Source organism: Myripristis murdjan, chromosome 15 (assembly GCF_902150065.1).
Source record: "Myripristis murdjan chromosome 15, fMyrMur1.1, whole genome shotgun sequence".
Classification (NCBI taxonomy): Eukaryota; Metazoa; Chordata; class Actinopteri; order Holocentriformes; family Holocentridae; genus Myripristis; species Myripristis murdjan.
This window is the reverse complement of record NC_043994.1, coordinates 15,940,183-15,959,099: the sequence shown is the minus strand read 5'-3', so window position 1 is coordinate 15,959,099 and position 18,917 is coordinate 15,940,183. Positions and strand designations below refer to the sequence as shown.

Genomic DNA, 18,917 nt, shown 5'->3' with positions numbered 1-18,917 from the left:
ATGCTGCTGATCTTCTGTACTGTAAACCACATTTGTTTCTCTCTGAGGCCAAAGCAGGGATTCCTCCTGAGTTTATTAAGAGGGTCTTTTGGCGAGATTAAATGTTGAGAGTGTTCAGCTGGCAGAGAGAGGGAGCAAAATCTATATGTCTCTGATGTGACTGGTTGGTACACATGCAGTGTAAAGTTGTGCTGGGCCAGGGCTGAGATGAGTTTGTCTGCTCTTGATGCACAGTAAGTGCCTTAGGAGTAGGCCAAGAAATCATTTATAATTAAAAAAAGAACTTGGATTATTAACACTCCAGCTGAAGCTGCATTGAAAATCTCCCATTATAAATGAGCACAAGTATCAACAGTTGCATTGTGTCATGTTGTACCACAGTAGGTACCTGTTTAAGGGATTTTAACCAGTTTGTGAAGCTTGGAGTGTGGTGGCTCAGAGTAGTCTCTGGGAGCTTAAAGTAAAGCTTGTTAGAAGTGGATTGATTTACTAGCTTGTATGTCAGTCAAAGTAGTGAGTCTTGGCAGACTATATCTTCTCTAATGGAATTTGACATGCTTTTATGCACTGGCAGTGAATGTAAGTCCTGCTGAACCTGTCAACACCACAGCTGATGGTGTGTGTGTGTGTGTGTGTGTGTGTGTGTGTGTGTGTGTGTGTGTGTGTGTGTGTGTGTGTGTGTGTGTGTGTGTACAGTATGTGTTTATCTCCATCAGTGTGTCCATCTGTCTGTGTGTGTCTTTGCCTAAGTGCATTCACACGTGCATGGTAGTATGGATGGCTGTGAGTATTAGTAAATTTTTGGTGCACACCGAATGCATGTTTTTTTGATGGCGTGTAATCCAGCACTTTGTGTGTGTACTCACGTTCTCCTGTTGCTGAGCTTTATTCAGTGATTGATCAGTGCAATACACAGGCACAGCGGCATAGCTGTTGAAGGACCATAGATTAGTGCGTTGAATGAGTGTTCTGTCGGACACACACACATGGAAGGTCGGGACCACAGGCACAGACCTCTGTAGGGTATCGCACTGACAATTCTAACCAAACACAGTGGCAGGTCTGTCATAAATTATGAGTCATGAAAGCATTAGCCAGGTGCTGGAGGTCTCCAGCTGGACTAAGTTCTCTCCAACAGAGAGCTTCCAGTCTGCTCGCTCAGCGATGAACGGTCGTCTCATTTCTCGCCTCTCTGTCTCACCCCATCTTCCTCTCCCGGAGGAACCTTCTGAACACAAATCACTTTCTAAATGCCCTCAGAAGATCTCGTCTGTCTCGGTGAAGGCAGTTAGTTATAGCAGCAATCAGGTAAGCTGTGCCTACAGCTCCAGAGCACACAATTAAAACAGCTCTGCAGGGCTTTGGCTGACTTAATGATTTCTGCTCCAGCTTTATGGTCGTCCCCTTCCATCTGTCAGAGGGAAATGAGGAGTTCCTAGTCTTTGTTGGCTAAAACAAATGGCTTATACTGTAGTCCCTACTGTAGCAGCAAGCCACCACTTGCTTGTCAGAGACATTAAGCTGGAGACCTTCAGTAGAAACAGACATATTAGATTTATCATTTCAAAATTCATCTAATGACCCAGTGAACAGGCCTTAACTGACTTGTGCTCACATAATTTCATATTTTTGTGCATGCAGAGAATTATCCTGTTTTTAGTATTCATTATATTATATAAAATTGTTTTTATCTTTAATTATTAATGATATGATAAAGGTTTATTTAGACCTATCTCTAGATCTTATTCTACTTCTTTTTATATTGAATTCTTAATAGAAAAAAAAATCCTCTTTTCAGATAATGATGTAGTGAAAATGTCAAGCTGCTTCCTGTCCATGTTTTGTTCATTTTTCTGTAAAATGTTTCGCAAAATCAGTCTTAATCCGCTGTTCCCTCAGCTGCAGCTAACTGTGCCAGCTATTTCTCTGTCTCTGTTTTTTTTTGTGGCCCTATCATTAAATCACTGTGAATGACTCTTTTATATGGAACTCACGGACACATCCCTGTAGGGAAGTCTTTAGCACTGGGCAGAGGGGAAGGGAATGAATATGTATTTTCCCCAGCGTGTGTAACTGCAGTAGAGGAGGGGTAAGCTGCTATCTAAGATAGTCCAACTATGTGAATCACCACCCCAAACCCTCACCCCACCCTCCCTCCTCTACGTTTCTGGCCCAACATTGCAAACCTGCAGCCTGAGCATTTTTCTGTGCTGCTTATCTCCCCCACAGCACTTCCCCTTCTAAATCTACTCTAAATCGCATGAGACTTTTGCCTCGGCACTTCTGAGTTTGTCATTTTGCTCTCCTCCTCCTCCTCCTCCTCCTCCTGCTCCTGTTTTTGCCCACCTAGCCCTCACATCCCTAGAGTTTTCCTCTCAGCTTATGTGTTTCTGTGTCAGTTTCTTTCTCACTTCATCTTCCCCTTCCTTCTTGCCACATGGTACAATAGCCCTTCCTTTGCTCCTGAGTTGGGGTGTGTGCAGATGTTTGTGTGTGTATGTGTGTATGTGCATAAAATCCTGACTAGTGTGAGTTTTTGGCTGAGCGGAATTAAATATTCATTAGTCATCTATCACCGTACATTAACCTCAGTATTGACCCAATCAGTAGTTTGTTTTAACTGCAGTCTTCATTTTAACAGATGCCACTGGAGGCATAATTACTCATGCTCATAAATATTATTATTACTTCTATTGTTTTTATAGTATAATGTGAATTATGCATTGTATTGCATAACACACGATTGGAATTTGTAATAACAAAATAGGGCATTTTTATGAATTTGTTGGTTTATAAGTAAAGTTGTTTAAATAAGTAAACCTGTTACATGTGTACCTTTTTACTGACTGGTGGCCACCGCATTGGGAGTTAAAACTTTTGTTTTCACAGTTTGTCATTTTAATGATCAAGCCAGGGACTTGTAACCGCAGACAGCAGACATTGTCCACTACCTGTAACATTAATATGCAGCCTGTTAATCCTGAGAACAACACCCATTATTGAGCGATGCTCTTAGTTATATTGTTAGCATAGCAAACAGTGTCAGCACTGAGTATTACTAGAAACAACATCATCTTGTCAAACAAATACCTCCACTAGCTGTCCCGCTAATGACTGAATTAGAGAGTGTATGTTAATGATTAGTGTGTAATCATTTTGTTTGCTGCTCCATGTATACACTCGCATATTAGCCTTTCCTTGTTTGAATGTACACTATGCCTATTCTGAAAGGTGTCGTTTGTGTGTTACAGCCTGGAGATATAACTTTGTCCCTATTACTGCATCGGAGTTCGGTCCTCTGGCCATTACCGTGAATGTCACAGCAGTAATAGCTCAAACTGGGATTTTGTGCAGAGGGTCTCTGTTCTCTTGTTTCTCTCCATCTATACACCACAGAGACTGCCAGACTGTGTAAATTTCCTATGGATCCACAACGTGAGCATTGATTTAGTGCTCTCAGAGGTCCGACTCACAAATGACCGTACAATACCTGATATAGAGAGATGTCCTAGGGCTTGTAGCACCAGTCACACTGGACTCCACTGACCTTTATCTACTCATCATCCAGCCATCAATTACCTATCAAATAAAAATGTTATCCCAAAGAGCCACTGTTACTCACAAAAAAGACAACAAATGAGTTCTACCCTATATTTGTTGCTCATGACCCCTGAAAGCAGAGCTCATTTTCAAGAAGAAAAAATAACCGACCCATATCATTTTACAAATTCAGACAGGGCTGTAATTCACACGTAATTAGTCAGTCGACTTGCTTTCATAGAACATAGCTCTTTCACTGGCAGCGTTTTTGCATCTGTTGTTTCGCCAGACATGATGTATACAAGTCACAGGCGCTCACAGCCTACTCATCTAGGCTCATGCCAGGCACTTAAAGAGATAGCTGTAAAAGCTACAATGTGCTCTCCCACACACTGTCTTAATGCCCAGCTGCAATGCTACACAAACAGACACTCTCATCTCTCGCTTCTCTTTTTCTCATGCCCCACTGTTTTAAGTACCCTACAATATCCATGTGCACACACGCACAGAGTCATCTGTATGTCTGTCTATCAAAGCTCAGCTGTAATGTCTGGGCCGCATTCATACCTGTGAAGGGCATGATTGATTTTCTGCAGCAGGTTTGAAACTGCTGCCCTGAGCCTTGAACCTCTTAGCACCAGGAGCACTGACCTTTCCCTTTTTTCTGCTAAGTAGACAGGCATCACATGTCTAACAGACGCCAAGCAGCACTTACTGCACCCACTCCAAATATCAGCTAAAGGTCAATGCTTAAAGCCCAGGAAAGAAAAGCTATGGGTATTGTTAACTACAATTACAGGTAAGAATTACCAGGAACCATGCATAGTATGGATGGACTATGGATACACAAAATTATGCATCCTGCCAAAGGAGTGGACTTGAAAAAGTTCCTGTAGAAATCTGCAATTGCCAAAATCTCCTAAAAGCCCTTTATATTATATTATATTATATTATCCACCCATCCAGTTCTCATACTGCCTTATTCATATTCAGGTCACCAGGGATCAGAAACTATCCCAGCATGCATTGGGTGGACAGCAGGGGAACACCCTTGACAGGTTGCCAGTTCATTACAGGGCTAAGACAAACACACTCACACACATTCACACCCAAGGGCAACATAGCATCTTCAGTTCACCTGACCTGCATGTATTTGGATTCTGGAAGCATACTGGAATTCTAATATTTCCTGGAAAACCAGGAATATGAAATGTCAAGTCAAGTCAATTTTATTTATGTAGCACATTTAGCAACTACTGCAGTGAGTCATTAAATGTAGTGTTGACCAAAGTGCAGTGCAGTTATTAGCACAGTAGGTACAAAACAAAACAGAATAAAAGCAAATACATGATATTATATTTATTATATTTATTTATTATATGATATGATATTATATTATATGTTATTTTACAGTTTGGCTTCTGAACTTCTCAGAGGCCCTTTTCAAGCCAGAATAGTCATTTGTTGCAGAGGCCTATCAATACATACAATACAGCAGGTACATCCAGTATCAGTGCAGTGTAAATGTAGTGTAGGTTGGTATTATTCAAAGAAACATCTGACACAGGAAGTGTCCACTTGTTAACCCTGACATACTTGCTCTTACTCACCCCTTATTCTTCAGAAATATAAGCCACATTTAACTGCTCACCCTGTTTTAGTAGCACAAGAGATATTCTGACATATCCTGTGTAAATTGCCACTCTGTGATTTATCTTTGTTGCCATAGTGTAGCACATCATTTTAAAACAGTTAGAGACGTAGCAATCACATCAGAGAAAAAAAAATATTTATGGTAATTTGTCACACATAAATGTAATATCTGTTCAGACAGTTAAAGAGTTACTAATGTGTACGTGTGGATGAGGCCACAGGTGGTGTGTAGAGTAGATAGCTCTGTCAGTAAAGTCGTGATTTGCTGGAGGAAAGCATCAGTACCTACAAGGTGCTGCATGATACCTCATAGCAAGCTTCAACAGCTGGCCCAGTTTTGACAACACAGTCAACCATCCATGCCCATCCATTTGCTGGCCAGGCTTTCTCTTGCGTATTAAATGACCCAGTGGATGATATGTGAAGTGATGTCCTCTGGGCTGACATAGCTAAGCTGGCACAGAGTGCCACACTCTGCCTGGCCGCACAATGAATGTTGTTATTCCAGCTTTGTTAACATTTTCCCAATCCCCCCCACAAGATATTTTTGACTGAAGCCCCTTTCTTTCTTGTGGAACTCGGAAAAATGGCTCACTATGAATACCAAAGAGATACTGAGGTCTGGTGTGGCAAGATAAGTGATCAGAGGAATAGCTCAAGGAGGGAAATGATCAGAGTAGGAGTTGCAAACGTTTTTCTTTTTTTTCTTTTTTTCTTTTTTTTTCCTTTTTTTCTAGGAGCTCGATGGCTTAAAGTGAATACTTGCTTAAGCATTACTGCATGTCAGAGGTGGTGGATTTCTGAGTTGTTTGTTATTACCAGAGCATTTCCTGGTAAATCGTCTTAGGAAGTTTGAGTCAGCAGCTCATAAAAAATTATGTGCTAATATCCACCAGCATACCTTTTGGCTTACAAGTGAGAGAGCATTTGCTGGGGGAAGTGATAAATTGTTAATTTACCCACAAATTTGGGAATTTTAGGAGAGCATCATTTGGTATGAATAAAATGTATAGTAATAGTTTTGAATTTAAGTAGCTGGGGATAATTTGGTTTTTCCCCTCTGAGAGGCCCTCCTGGTTAACATAAGCTGTGTAATGTGGGGTAACTGGAAGGACAAATTCAGAGTTGATATGCAACAAAATAGCTTTTTTTTTCAATCATCAAATGAGCCAGGATGACTTTGGAAGGGGATGTAATTGCCCATCATTTGTTGGAGGGTCAGTGCCTTGTCTTCGAGGGTCAACAGAGAGTGATGGTCCAGTGACTGCCTCAGAGATAGTGAAGGAAATTCAGCATAATCACATATATTGTCAACTACAGATAGTGAATGAAAGAAGAAATCCCCACAACAGTGTACAAAAACAAGCCAGGGAGCTCAGTTAAAATCCTCCTCACATGCCACATTTGGGTTTGTTATTAGTCTGTGTTAAAGTGTACAGAATCCTCTCAAGTCATTAGCTGAATTGTCTCTGTTTTAACCAAAAGGCCAGAGGTGGCCTGACCTACACTGTGTAATAGCGTTGGAAAACTAATTTCAGCTCTTAACCCTCCTGTCGTGTTCGCGGTCAAATCTGACCGGAGGACAAGTTTTCTCTCCAAAAAATGCAGTTAATTTCATCTGTTTGTCATGAGGTTCCATGACTTTGTTCACATATGGCATCTGAACACATAAAATAAATTTGGAGAATTTTTATTAATTTTTGAATGTTTTATTTAACTTGTATACACCCATCGTGTTCCCGGTCACAAATGACCGGTCATTAGAAATGAATGGGTAAGACTACAATTAGTGTATAAAATAGAGTTAAACACATTCCCACACTCCTTTCCCACACCCCAACATGCAGGTGTCTTTGAGCAGACACAGATGTGTGTGAACACACACACACACACACACACACACACACACACACACACACACACACCTTATACCCCCTTCTGGCTTCCATGGCAACCCCCACAGGAAAGTATCTCTCTGACTTCTTTCCCACACCCAACATGTAGGTGTCTTTGAGCAGGCACACACACACACACACACACACACACACCTTATAACCCTTTCTGGCTTCCATGGCAACCCCCACGGGAAAGTATCTCTCAGACTTCTTTCCCACACCCCAACATGTAGGTGTCTTTGAGCAGGCACACACACACACACACACACACACACACACACACACACACAACCTTATACCCCTTTCTGGCTTCCATGGCAACCCACACGGGAAAGTATCTCTCAGACTTCTTTCCCACACCCCAACATGTAGGTGTCTTTGAGCAGGCACACACACACACACACAAACACACACACCACACACACACACACACACACACACACACACACACACACCACACCACACACACACACACACACACACACGGACACAGACACAGACACACACAACTTTGCCCCTTTATGGCTTCCATGGCAACCCTCACGGGAACCTACCACGGGAACTGCCAACACCTGACACCTGACACCTGACACCTGTCAGGTGTCAGGTGTCAGGAAGAAGACCCAGCTGAAGTTGTGGTCACCTTTCGGTCCAAAAATGGTCATTTTTCCTGGACCTCATCCCCACCTGAGAGGAACGGTCAGCTTCCATGTGAAAATGTCATGAGGATGACTAACTAAATCATAATGCTCAATGCTGACGGAAGAGGGTAAACGAAATTACACCAGGTCACAACTCTGCACCTCTTCCTTGCAACTGGTAAGGAAACTTTGGCTCTTTTACATTAGTGCTCAGGTTAAGCGGATGTAGCTTTCCCGACAACACTCATTTCTGTGTATGACACTCATGGTCATGCACTGAATTCCAAACTAATTTCATGAATACCTGAAAGCAAAACGAAATGATTGTCTTCTATAAATCCTAACAAAACTGCCACAATTTCAGGAAATACCCTACTTTTTGACACTTGTAAGCTCAACTGAACTTTCAGTTCTCTAATGAAAATATCCTACATATGGCTCTTGGCTGTCAAATGATGTGATTTTGTGCACAAAAAAATATTCCATCATTTTCTATTTGTGCATCTATTATGCTGAACATATTGGTTAATGTTGTACATTGTTGCAGTTCTGGTTCTTTTCTGAACCAAATATCAGATTTAACATCACTCACTGAATAGCGCAGTGATCAAAATTACAGACAGGTGGTTTAGAGTCGGCAGACAAATGTGTGGACTGTACACAAAGGTTTCTGGCTGCAACTACATGGTTCTCATATATGTCTCAATACCCTAAATTAAGAACTCTACATTTTTTTTGTTAGTTGACTCTCTTTGGTCCTTGTGTTCTCACTTTCAAATGTTGTGCCTTCAAGCATCAGACTCCCCACAGAGAGCCTCACTGAGTGTTGGTTAGAGTGTCATGAGTGACTGGAGGAGAGCTCTGCAAATCAAAAATGATCTGGGCTGAAAGTGCATTCCTCTGTTGTGGTTTGATTTTGTACACCTTTTGAAACGCTTGCCAAAAAATGCCAGGTGTGTGAATATAATGAACTATTGTGGTTTTTCTATTAAGATGATGCTTTTGAGATTTGGCTTGATTTTCAAAAAATCAACCCAAGGGTGGAATAACATAGAAAATTGCACTTTTAAAATGTGGTATTTTGCTGTGTTGTAGTGTAGACAATAGTTTTTGAACACGTATGAGCACATGCATACATCATTGCACATTTGCAGACTTCCTAACCCCACCTAGCATGTGTCATTTGCTGCGCATGTTGCTCCTGGGCCATCTGAGTGAGGCTGTAGATTGTTTGTGTGACAGCTGACTGTGGAAAGTTTGCTCCTGTGTTCTGTGATGTGTTGTGTGATGTTCACTTCACAGAGTCAGAGCAAGGCATCAGAGTTACTTCATCACCATACAGCGAGTACACTGGGTACTAAACGCCTACACACACTCACACACACACACACACACACACACACATATTCCCACTCGCACAGTTTCTCACACAGGGAGAATCACAGCTAAAGACAGCTAATTGTGCATGTTCACACATATAGATTAGAATTAACAATTTAATTCTTGCACCATCTCCCAAATGTAAATGCACAGTAGAGCCTGACAGATATATTGGCCATTATAGCCTATACACTACTCACAAAAAGTTAGGGATATTTTCGGATGAAATTTCAGGATGAACCTAAAATGCATTATAACCTTTACAGGTGAACTTAATGTGACCTTCTGTAAACTTTTGAATGCACATGTCAAACTGTTCAATGTTTCAGTACTTTTTGCACAAGTTGCTGTTCTCTAACAAGGAGTTTAACGGCAAAATTCACATCAGGTGTTTGATGCTCCAGCTCATCGAAGTCGTATCATTAGGGAACGGCTGCTGGAGACTGGGGTACCTCAAATGGAGTGGCCTGCACTTCCTCCAGACCTGCATCCCATAGAAAACCTATGGGATGAGGCTCGGAGCTCTGTACCCCAGAACCTCAATGTCCTGAGGGCCGCCCTTTAAGAAGAGTGGGATGCCATGCCTCAGCAGACAATAACTCAACTTGTGAACAGCATGAGACGTCGTTGTCAAGCTGTAATTGATGCTCAAGGGCACATGACAAGTTATTGACGCTGACATTTTTTGTTGTGGTATATCCACCACTGTTGTTGGCTTTTGTTTCAAGAAATTGTTTGAGATGAGGAAATCACCAGTGTATGCTTCTACTTAAATGCCCTACTTTCATGATATAATATCACTGTAGCGTGAACATTTTACATTTTCCATAAATTTCACCCAAAAGCCAAATATCCCTAACTTTTTGTGAGTAGTGTATATTAGCCTACCAACATATCAGTATCAGTGTATATGTTGGCTGATATGCAAAGATATGCAAACTTTCTTACAAAGAACATAATGCAGAAAAAATGCTTTGGGGAGTTTAAAATGAAATGAATACTTGGAATAAAAAATATATTTAGGTATATATTTAGAGATAGAGAGAGACATACATATCTTTGTCACAAGTGTTTGATTAAAAATAAATAAATAAATAAAATGTGTGTTTATGTATATCAGCTAACATGTCTTTTACTCCCTAATATTGGTATTGACATCAGCCCCAAAACTCGAGTGTCGGTCGGGCCTTGATGCACAGCTACACATGTAACATATTTGGCACTCATTCATTCTTGAAAGTGTTTAGCTCATTCAGTGGTCTGTACCGCAGGGCATGCTTTCTTGGTATCCAGACAGTAATCACCTTCACATGCCAGTATGTACACACTTATTCACACGCCCACTCCAGATTGCGCTACAATGTGACTCTATGCCCACATGTAAACACTCGCACGGCTGATGTATCTGTATGACTCATCAGAAAGCAGTGAGAAGTTCTCTGACAGACACAGATTGTGTTTCCATCTGGCGTCACAGCCTTGACTGGCCTATAGCTGGAGTCTTTGAATTTCAATAACACTGTATTGTATTTTCGAGGCTGGCCCAGTTCTCGAGTGGAGGGTGTCCCCTCCACTTGGAGCAGGTTTCAGTGTAAATGTATTCTTTATTATTTGATAATGCATTTCAGTCTGTACTCTCTGACAGGCTTTTTTATGGCACTGTAGCCCAGTGGGTATTGCACACACAATTGCAGAGTGTTTTACACAAAGGTATTGGCATATTTTTCAACCAGAGAATTTTACTGTTTCCATAATGGATTTTCTGTATGATACCCTCGCTGTCAGACCTGCCATGACATTGTTTTTCCAAAACCTTTTGAATAGCTTGAGTGGCTTTAGGATCTGGTAGTTTCTCTTTGAATCTCTGCTTGTCTTTTTTCCCCTTTATCCCTCCACTTCTCCCTTCCTGTATTCAGTCATTTCCAAACATAACCTCTCATCTATAAAGCTGAGTCTTCAGTTCAGAACAGACGGTAGCTAAGACTCTAATAATATTGCATTTTGTCTGGAACAGGGTGCACTCTTTATCTCAGTTTGAACTTTGATTTCAATGGACTTCCTTGTTTGAAAAAGAATAGCGCATTGAATCTTGTGTGTCACTTTTTGTGCAGATCTGTTTTCTTTAAATGGATTTGGATAAATTAAGCCTAAGAATTGCCTGAGGAAATTATTCAATTTGAGGGATTATCAAGTAAATATAACTTGAATAGCAAAATTTGTGCATTGTGGAAAGGGCTTATCAGTTTTAAACCCAACTCCCCCCATGATCCTTGCAGATGACTTTGGCTTCGTTAATTAATGTGGCCTTTCATGCAGTACCAGCATTCCTCTGTATCAATTTAAATTCCAAACATATGCAACAGGGATGTCCTTGATATGATATGAAATTCACATATTTGGTATTCAGCCAGTCACTCAGATTGTTAAATACACTAATGAAATTTGAAAACCTGTAATAAGGCTCGGGTTAAAAGGCTATTTCCCATGTAGGTCGTGGTGCATGACTGAACTAACTTTGCCTTGGCTGTCAAAAACACTTAAAACTCCAGTCTGAGCAGAAAAAAATGAGCTGTGGATTCAAAGGTATGTTTATTTTTGTTTTTTTGTTTTTTTGGATTGTTTGCACATGTTCGAGGAGGAACTACAACGCCTACCTCATGTGTAATTTAGTTTAAGTCAGGGAGGTGTCAGTTTCTCGCTGTCTGAATTTGCTTCCAGGCAGGAGCAAACAAGTAATACCTCAGGATGACAGAACAGCTAGCTAACAAACTCCCGAGCACACATCCACCTCGGCACTCATTGTGTTAGGCTGATTCATAATTGCTCGACAAAATGTGCAGCGTAATACCACCATTACCAGTCAAGCGAAGATGTGCTGCAGCACCGTGGACAGTATTTATGAGCATTCGGCCAGTGTTTATGATTGCATTTGCTTATGAGCACGTTATTGTTAAATGACTCATGCCAGCCCATGTTATTGTTCAAAGCCTTCATACAACGTACATACTGTATCTGCTAGAGAAACGCAGACCGTAGCACTGACTTGCACTCAGCGAGGTCATTCCCTGCACCTCCTGGCCTGTCCAGCCTCTGCTTGCTCACTGGGTTATGCAATGCTTGAAATGAGAGGAGGGGGAGGGGATGGAGGGTCGACACAGTAACAGCGGCCCTGTGGCGCGCAACAAGGTTTGTACGCATCTGCCATGTCTCGTCAGCATCACCCCGCCGCTGGCCCTGGGGCGGAGTGCTCGCTGACACCTCTGTGCGCCGCGCTTCTCAGTGGCGTGTCATTCACCCTCTGTCATGTTGACACCAGGACTCTCTGCTGCTGCCTGTAGACCTGTCAGCACACCCCCCTGCCTCTCCCTCTGTCTTTCTCTCTCTCTGCCTCTCTCCCTCTCTCTGGATCTGATTTTTCTCATCTGAATATGAAAGGGATGAAAAGTGTCTTTGGCCCTACTTGGTGGTACACGCTTTTGCACAATACGTAATTGACTCTCAGAATACGCCTCCTGCTTGACTCTTGCAACACGCCATGACTTTAACTTCCATGGTGGACTTCATTCTCAAAATATCAGTATGCTCATAACCTATCCACCCCACGTGATTAGTGGTTGTATATACAGTATTTATTATTGCAGCCAGTGTCTGTCTTGGTTACCAGTCCACTGTTACATTTTCTGTGCTTAAAGTACACGTCTCTGTCTCTCTGTCTGTGTCTGTCTGATGCACTCAAATCCAAATTCATACCCGGCAAGTAACGAATAATGGCTTTCTGATGAACATACTACCCTTCCAAACATTTTTCTAAAAGCTCGGCTTTATATAATACATATAATACCTTCGCAATGTGGATTTACTTGTGAGGGATGACACTGCTTTGGCTGTCTTTGACATCCAATCTTTTACTTTGAAGCAGCATAATCCCAGACACCATATGACAAAATGCATAGCAGATGGAGAGACACCAAAAGAACTGACAATAACAGTCATGATACACAAATAATGTAAAACCATTCTTAAACTTAATAACACAACATAAAGACCACATGATAAACAATGCACATACAAACTAAATAAATAGGGAACATGAGTCAAACAACAATGAACCAGGCTAAGTAAATGTCCTTTGCCCAAATGCATGCTGGGAAACTCCACTGACTGGAGTTCACTCAAGGAGAGAGATTTCTTTTGATTTACAGAATACATAGTCGTTTGACACTAGATAGTTTTAATACACAGGAATTTCAGTAATTTTATATTTCTTTGTGGTTAAAATCCAGCAATTAAAAAAAAAAAAAAAAAAAAAAAACACTTCCTGTTTTAGCCACGCCTATTTTTTACCTGAATCTGGATCTGAATTATTTTGCCCCAAAACATTTAACTTTATATCTATCTATATTGGGCAGTAACATTACACCAGTTTTCAGATTCAGTATGATTTTTCAATATTGAAGTTATGATTTGGCTCAATTATCGAGTATCAGTTTATTCATACAGAGCTCTAATCGTACATGTTTTGCAGTTACAAATAATGAAAATCACCTAACACAGTACAATGGCACATAAACACATCCTTAGGAAGTCAGAAAGAGCTTAATAAATAAAAACCTCAAAATGTAAATAGCTGCAACTTACATGCTTCACATCTTGGTGTGCTGACTATGATTCAGCTAGTTTCAACATTTCCATCTAAGTCACAGTGACAACATTCTCATGGGATACAAAAAGGTTTGGGAATTAAAAAGGTGTGCAAATAGAAAAAAATAATGTGCGCAGGTATGCTGGCACGTTGATAATGTTGGCAGATGCGTAAAACAAAGGCATCACACAGAGGGCACACTTTTTTAAAATTATTATTATCATTATTATTATTATTAGTAGTAGTAGTAGTAGTAGTAGTAGTAGTAGTAATGATGCATTAACACCACCTACTTATCTCAGGGCTCCAGACCAAAAAAACGTAAAAAAATCTTTATGAGCCATTAGCTCCTAGACGCCAAGTATTTACGAGCCAAATGCAATTTGTAGGAGCCACATCCCCTTACATGTCAAACATGAAATAAAAAAATCTATAAATATATGTATGTCACGTCGCACGCTTACTTTATATGTGATTCAGTATTCTCTCAGGGCTGCCTCATGCTGTCTTTTCTCTTCCCTTTCTGTTGTGTCTGCTGTTGTCTGCTCTGCCTCCCATCGCCTGTGATGTTTCCTCCACTGTCTTCTGCACTGTTTTAACAACAGCAGAATAAATAACATATGGAAATATGAATACTGCAAATGTTTAATGCCTGCTTGAGCACAAAAGGTGCTGTGGATTTTCCCCTTGTCACAACATAACCTGTAGCCCAGCTGATTTAAACTGCCTTGCAGGCAGGGGAGCCACAGACATGGGACACTCAATTAGCTGCACTTCACTATCATGTGGCAGTGACTGGATACTGACTGAGCCCAGCTGGGACGACTGTACCTGAAATCTTTCACTGATCGCGTCAGTCTCAGTATTATTGACATCTGATGTAGAGAGGTGGCAGCGTTTGGACGGGTAGGGAGCCACAAAAAGCCAGTGCGCATCTTTACTTCTTAAACACACAATGCTTGGAGGGGTGCGCTTGATTTATTGTTCCCATACTTTATTTTTTTTTTTTTTTTTTTTTTTTTTTTTACAACCAAACTATATACTTTATTGATGCCATTTGCACCAGACAAGGAGAAATGATAAATGATTCCACCAAAATCCCAAACAATTCTGTGGTTTTTGGCTGACTCACTGCCAGCATATTAGTGGTTGTTTTTCAGTTATCATCATCTCTTCTTTCATTTATGTGGCCAGTGTTCTGAGAATTTAGAGACAGAGACTTTTAAACTATTAAGCTGTTGATGAATTTAGTCGTAATTTTGGTTATAACTTTGATTTTTCAACATCCACAAATTCTGTGGTAGTCATTTAAATAAATCATTTGCTATACATGATGTAAATTGTTTCTGATTTCTACGCCATACAGGCACTAAAAAATTTATTGTGTATCTTCAGGGATTGCATGAAGCTGGATGCAGGAGGGGAACAATATGAGGTGATGAAGGTTGGCGTAGCACTGGCAAGAACTTCAGTCTACTTTCACCTCTGCTAATATGCAGACATCACACACCTTCCCAACCCCCCTGGCATTTCTCAGTGGTTTACACCCCTCAGGCAGAGCCACTTTGTAGCCAAATGATAACATGTCAGCTCTGTTTCCAGGACCATCATGCCATGGAACCTGACGCGAGCACCAAACAGTCTTTTAGTCTGAACCAGAGCCACTTAGCACTAAGAGGCTCATTAATGTGTGTTGAAAACAACAGTCTCATCTGGCCATTGATATCCCCACTTCTGGGCTGTTAACATGTCCAGAGCAGATATTAGATTGCTGAGCTAAAAGAGCTGCATATTAAGAGTGAAGGGACTTCCGTTTGGTGAGATGCGTTGTGTGATGGCTGGTCCCAGTGAGCGGCACATTTATATGACTGACTCACAGTCACACACCGAGCCTTGTGCATCTGCTCTGTTAAAGGGCTTGCCATTATGTTTTTGTCAGCCTGTTCCCGAGCCAGCCAGGTAATCTACTTACAACGGCAGAGCCACATTAATAAATTAGTTTCCATCACTGCTGTGCGTGGTATTACTATATGACTGTTGATGCAGAGAAGGCAGTGATTATTCAGTGGCAGCACAGCAATACGTGCAAAGGAGACCTGCACAGAAATCATTACAGTCAGCCAAACACAGAACGATCCACGTCTCAGTGACAGCATTAGCCTTGTTGTGGAAGGTTTTGTTACCTCACGCAGTATGAATTCATTCATTTCAATGTAGCTTAGCTTGCACTCAACTCTATTATTCCCAGGCCGGTTAGTGTCTTGCAGTCTGTGAGATTGCATCCTCTTGAAATATAGTCCCACATCTTCTCCAGAACTATTCCCAACCCAGGCCGCTCGTGGGGATTGTTTATCTCTAGAGACTGTGACGGTTGCCTCCAGGATGGATAGGCGCATCTGCTCTGCTCTCGGTGTCCTTCAAGAACACACTGTTCTCACCTTTGTTTGTCTCAGAAACTTTCGGGGAGATAAACACATGTTGTGTATTTAATGTTTGCCCTGACAACTATGTAAGGAGTTACTGAGTATGTTGTTTTACTCCAGTGAGCAGAGAAGATGGTGTCATTAATCTGTCTCTCACACCTGGGTCTTCCTCAAGCAAGCACTCTCGTCTTCTTGTTTCCTGCGTGAATGAAGTTCTCCCTAGCCTTTATATTCACCCTGGGAAATTGGTTCAGTCTTCTTGTGGAACCTCTCACAAATACAATTTTATAAGGGGGAGTTGAGCTATAAAATAGCAACCAACCCTGAAGTGAATCCCAGGCTGACCGTGGGTTTGTTCCTATTTCATTATTCATGTAGTAAAATGTATAGGGAGTGCGAGGTCAGCAAAGACACAAATGACAAAGTAAAAGCATTGACACTGTGCTCTAATTGCCTCAGGTTACCAATAATGTTTATAACACAGCCTGCCAAGATATTGTCTTCTCATGAAAAGAGTCTTTAACAGTGACATTGAGGGCAGATAACAGAGTATGACTGCCACAGATTATGGTGTGAGTGTTCCTCCAACAATGCTGTCACAGCTTTCTGACTGCCGATATGAATAATAGTGGAACTTTGAAAACTGCAGAGCGCAAATGAAGGCATACAAGCAAACATGCACTCATGCACACGCGCCTGCGCACACACGCACACACACGCACACACACACACACACACACACACACACACACACACACACACACACACACACACACACACCTCATATACAGAGATGAGAGAACGAGAGAAAGAGCACTGACAGTATCACAAAAGGGTGTCACACCACGACTCAGCCAGATGACATTATCAGCTTGAATCAGCTCTCACTGACACACTGCCAAGGCAGCGTTCAATGCTATTTATGGCATCTGTAATTTCTATGGAGAGTGGTGACAATCATATCTGGTGGATATGATTACACACTCTTATGCCTGATAGTCAAGCATAGTTATTAGCTGTTACACTGTCTCACTTATCAGGGGAAAACACTTAAATCCATTCATAAACTAATTCACGTCGCATTGAAAATCAATTCATTTTGTTTGGCTGTTCATTTTTATCCTGAGAGCATGGGGACACACATGAAGTTGTCTAGCAGCTAGTCTTTGGATTTATTTATTTTTTTCTTTCTTTCGTTTTTGTGGAGAGCTGCTCAGTTATGATATGATGCTCAAAAGATTACAGCATCATCTTCTTCAGATTTCAGTCTGGCATTGTGATTATCCATAACTTAAGTCCTCAAAAAATTGTAATCTAATAATTATTGGTTTTGTCTTGGTTTTGAAACATACATGTTGAACATTGAATGATTATTATAATTTTTTGTATTCCTTTGGAGACTAATCCCAAAATGAATCCCATACTATTCCATATTTCGCATAGATTTAATCCTTAAGTGCGTTTATAAAATCAGTGGCTGGGTTTTGGATTGGTTTGTGTCACCAACAGTGTTAATTTTAGCAGCTGATTTTAGATCATTTTTAGTCTTAGTCTTAGTTTTTTGACTAAAATATGTATTAGTTTTAGTCACATTTTAGTCATTTGAATTATTGTTAGTTTTAGTTGTTAAAATCTATAGAAGTTTTAGTCTCATTTTTGTCAAGTGCATTTTTGTGATTTTTAAAATGAAGTCAACACAGTAACGTTTCATGAAGCACACATTTGAGATGTACTTCAGTCTGCACTGCATGCATTTAATGATACAGTGTGAAGAGCTGGAGAATAGGACTGAATGTTGCTTTTGTTACTTTTAACATTTTTTCCTGTCTCATCTCATCAATGAAAACCAAACATACATGGCGTCATAGTTGTTATTATCTGTGATTTATTTTTAGTTTGTCTCATCTCATCTCACTGATGGAAAAAGGGGTTGTTGACGATCATTTTTCACTGGTTACCAAGGATTTAGTGATGCATGCCTTTCATGCCTCAAATCAACCAGAGCTGCGTATGGCCATGTAGAGATTCATTAAAAGGCAGTGAAGGTCAAAATAGTCAGAGATTCATGTTATTCCTTCATTGCTGGATCAAGTGTTCCCAGAATAAAATTGCACCCAAAGAAGACAGTTTGCCAGAAAAAAAAAAAAAAAAAAAAAAAAATGCTGTTTTCCAGTTGTGGCTTTGCCCTCCTACCACATTTACAACATAATACTCTTTTATCTTTGTTTCAAAAGATTATTATTGGATTTGGCAGTAATCTAAGCATTTGTGAATGATTCCTCAACAAGACATTTTTCCCTCCAAACTACATTATGCCTGGTATGATTTATTCATTTTCTAGTGAGGAAAAAAAAAAATGTGTGCAGCCTTGTTATCCAGCGAGAGTTAGTAAAATCAAGATGAAGCAAGAAACAAATTCATCAAATGGGAGGAAGATCAAAATAAAACAGTAATCAAATGAGTAGCGTTCAAGCGCATAAGAAGTTGTTTTCTGTGGGCCTTAAACAGAATATTGCACGCTGTCCCTGAACAGCAGAGATAATGTAAAATGTTGTGGAAAAATATTTTTAAACATGGTACTGTACATAATATATTTATAGAGTCATTGGAGAGAGATTATGTCTACCATTTTAAAATAGTAAGTGACAGTGTTTATATCCAAGCTGCTCCTTTTATACCTGTTTGCTGTTAAATTTGAGTACATGCCACTATTTGGGCAGCTTCAATCATTCCACCTAAGTCA

At 40.6% G+C, this 18,917-nt stretch overlaps 1 protein-coding gene across 6 annotated transcripts in view; it reads left to right on the top strand.

Moving 5' to 3' along the window:
- LOC115372415 (protocadherin-15) overlaps positions 1 to 18,917 on the top strand; it is a 234,862-nt gene that overhangs the window by 181,935 nt on the left and 34,010 nt on the right. The window lies entirely within an intron of this gene.